Raw genomic sequence first — 4,022 nt, forward strand, 5'->3', positions numbered from 1 at the left:
AGGGTTATGATTTTATCTCACATCATGCTGCTTAGCATTCTTTAAGGCATAATCCTTGTTCTGTTCATTGCCGAGTACCTGTGCAGGTTTGTACAGATGCTAGGTTCAAGAATTCCTGCTATAAAATTATAGAACATCTGAGAGATGATGGAAATAGAGTTGGATAAATTTGTCTAGAATTTAGGGAAAAGGTCTGACCCACAGACACTGTTCATTAGAAATCTGTCACCTCAACTTTTTGTCTTAGTTAATATTTGTTTTTATTCTTATCACTCAACAGATATAGGCCACCTACAGAAAAGATTTGTTATAATTTGCTTTGACAATTTCATAAAATGAAAAGGCAGACAAAAGCAAAGTCATTTCAAATACATGCGCAGGCTAAGTCCAGCCTCACCAGCGTGGAGTATAAACCATGTGACTCCACTGCATGTTTTTGCTCTTCGATTTTCTAAAATCATTTAATGTAATCCCGCCCCTCCCTCACTTCACCCAAAAGGAGAAACACCTAGAAAATCTTCCAGGAAGACAGAAGAGGGACACTGGCTGGGGAGCCTGAGAAAGATCCAGAGAGATCTCTAGAAAAAGACCAACCCTGAGACCCCAGCAAGGCTGCAGAGAAGATGGATTCCAAACTTCATGCCATTTAAAACACCAGATGTGTAATTTAAAGGAACAGTCTTCCAAAGGTAGTGCTTTACAGGGAGCGGGACAAAAGGCAAAGAGGAAGAAAGAGGGTCTTCTGGCAATTCAATAGTGAGTAGAAAAGAGAAAAAAGGGGAAACAGAATTCTGCAAAACAAAAGGAAATCACAAATTAAGAGGACCCACAACCAGCCCCACTACAAAAACAAGCAAAGCTCACTAAGGAGTCTGGATTTTGCTAGGATAATGGCTAAAGGAACATTAGACTAGGAGTTTTGTAAAACACCCCAATAACACGAAAATGAGCAAGATGAAAGTAACACCCATACAACAAAGGCAAACGTCTCACCTCTGTTCCCTGTTCCCTTACCTCAAAAGCAATCATGAGGCAGAAGAAAACGTAAGTCTACACTCCAAACAGAAATAAATACACTCAAGGAAGCAGCTGAGGGTATAAGTGACCATAACCAGACCAGCAGTTCAAAAACTCAGACTAGAAATGGCCAAAATGGGAAGACATCAGAAAAAAAAATTGATTGAACTCAGGAGGCACATGAAAGAAAAAGACAAAATTATCCCAGTCATGAAAAATAAATTAAAAGATGACCAAGGGAGAGTAAACCCAAAAGAAAATTTAGTCAGGACAAAGGCAAAGACAAAGAAACAAGTAGGAGAATGAGAAGGACGTGAGTGAAACCAACCAGTTAGAAGGTGGAAGGTGGTCAAAGGAGGCAAGGTCTTGCTGTGATTGCGTGAAGGACCTGGAACAGCAGCGCTGGGCTCTGTGCAGCAGGACAGCTAAGCAAAAGGCTGTCACAGTGGCCACAGCACCACTGGCCAGACCCCAGGGGTCATCTTTCCCCGAGAGAGCTGAGGGCATAAACAATGATAAGTTCTCCAGGGGATGGACTTCCTACATACCCTGAGTTCATCCTTACACATTCTATGCATATAACAAAATACCACAGGTACCCACAAATAGGTACACACATTATGTATCAATGTTTGTTTTGTTTTGTTTTTTGTTTTTTAAAAAAGGAAAAATAAATGAACTCCACATTCTTGTATAATCAGAGTGTCTACAGCGCTCCCAGAGGAACCCAAACCTTACGGTCGCTGGAAAGATAAAAACCAATGGGCCAATTGGAGTGAAACTCTGGCCCGGAAACGTGGGGTGCCAGCCCCCTCAGCACAGATGCAATGCAGTTATGGGAGGTGCCAATGACTCTGCTCTTTGTCCTGTCTCCTCATCTGCAAAATTAGAAAGCCTGTCTTGAGTATTTCCAGGAACCTCCCACCTCTTCGTTCCAGCCACTGACAAACTCTGCACATTAGGTCAGGAGAAGTCCCAGAGCCAAGCCTCTTTTCTCATTGTCTTCCCACAAGTGCTTGGAGCTACAAGGAGGCCCCCTTTCCACTATGAGCAACCAGGTGCTCTGCTGTGTGGTCCTTTGTCTCCTCGGAGCAAGTGAGTCCTGGGTTCAGGGAGAAAATTCCTATCTGGAATGCTGCAAGTTCCAAATCCAAGGCTTCCCTGAGGGACAGCAGCATCAGGCACCTCCCTGCACTGTACTTCAGGCATGCCTCTCTTTCTTTTCCAGACACCGTGGATGGCGGAATCACTCAGTCCCCAAAGTACCTGTTCATAAAGGAAGGACAGAATGTGACCCTGAGTTGTGAACAGAATTTGAACCATGATGTCATGTACTGGTACCGACAGGACGCAGGTCAAGGACTGAGATTGATCTACTACTCACAGGTAGTAAATGACATTCAGAAAGGAGACATAGCTGAAGGGTACAGTGTGTCTCGGGAGAGGAAGGAATCCTTTCCTCTCACTGTGACACCAGCCCAAAGGAACCCAACAGCTTTCTATCTCTGTGCCAGTAGTATAGACACAGTGAAGCATGGATGTTGCCTCTCTGTGCATAAATGTGCCCAGTCCTGCTTCCCCGACCAGGTGGCAGAGCTCCTCTGCACTGTGATGGCAGGAAACATCACTCAGCCACTAAGTAGGCTTAAAAAACTATATATATAAACTATATATATAAAACTAAAACTATATATATAAATATAAATAACTAAACTTTATATATGAGACTAAAATGATAGTTTTATACAGTTTTTTAAACTATAGTTTTGTGTATATATATAACTATATATATATATATCATTTTTTAAACTATAGTTTTGTAGTTTTGTTTATTTACTTATTGGAGACAGAGTCTCACTCTGTTGCCCAGGCTGCGGTGCAGCGGCATGATCTCAGCTCACTACAATCTCTGCCTCCCGGGTTCAAGCAATTTTCCTGCCTCAGTCTCCCAAGTAGCTGGGATTACAGATGCACACCACCGTATCTGCTAATTTTTGTATTTTAGTAGAGGCAGGGTTTCACCATGTTGGCCAGGATGGTCTCGAACTCCTGACCTCAGCTGATCCACCCACCTTGGCCTCCCAAAGTGCTGGGATTATAGGCGTGAGTCACCATGCCTGGCTGTTTTATAGTTTTACATAGTTATTTTTAAAAACTATAAATATTTTTTTAAACCCACTTATTGGCTGAGTGAAGTTTCCCGCCATATATGATATAGATATAGATATGTTATGTATATGACATATAGATATGTTATATATATGTTTTATGTTGTATATAAGATATATACATGTATATAGAGAGAGAGTCAGAGAGACACAGAGAAGAAAGAGAGAAAAGTTAATCTTACAACCCCAAGCTTTTTTCTGTTTTACTGAATGCTAGATGAATAGATGAATGAATGAATAGAAATGAATGAATGAATAGAAAATTTTCCCTTCTTTCAGGAAGATAAAAAAGGCTATGGAAAGAGAGATGTAGAAGACAAACCCTGTAATCACAATTTCATATGACGCATGCTTTAATGAGAGACGTTAGTGGAGTATAGGAAATAACATAGCCAATTCTGTCTGGTGACATCAGGAAGGGCGTCAAAGAGAAAGCAAATTTTCAGATGAAACTTATTATTCAAATTTCACCAGATGGGCAAGTAGGATTTCACCAGATGGGCAAGCACCAAAAGAGGGAGGCAGGCTAAGGGAACTATGAAAGGAAAGAGTGATGAGATAACACCAGGAAAAAAAATATCAACACTCCCTCCTCCACCGGAATATGGCAATGGAAGAAAATTTGGACAAATGAATGGAGTCAGGTTATTGAACAAAATTGAGTTTCTGGTTCTAGTGGTCCTTCACTGGACATCTGTGTAGAAACATTCAAGAGGCCCCGTAAGTGCAGGTCTGGCACTTAGAGGAGAGGGTCGGGCTGGAGAGAAATGTTTGAGTGACAGATAAGAACACAGGTGTGAATAAAACTTCCCAAGTGATCTTGTTTTCTATGTTTTC

The 4,022-nt window shown here is 41.4% G+C and overlaps 1 gene segment (V, D, J or C); it reads left to right on the forward strand.

Moving 5' to 3' along the window:
* LOC108541525 (T-cell receptor beta chain V region CTL-F3-like) overlaps positions 1 to 2,329 on the forward strand; it is a 5,818-nt gene extending 3,489 nt beyond the window's left edge. The window contains exon 3 of the V gene segment in view: positions 2,246 to 2,329.
* The last annotated feature ends 1,693 nt before the right edge of the window (positions 2,330 to 4,022 follow it).

Source organism: Rhinopithecus bieti, unplaced genomic scaffold, assembly GCF_001698545.2.
Source record: "Rhinopithecus bieti isolate Rb0 unplaced genomic scaffold, ASM169854v2 scaffold_20175, whole genome shotgun sequence".
Lineage (NCBI taxonomy): Eukaryota > Metazoa > Chordata > Mammalia > Primates > Cercopithecidae > Rhinopithecus > Rhinopithecus bieti.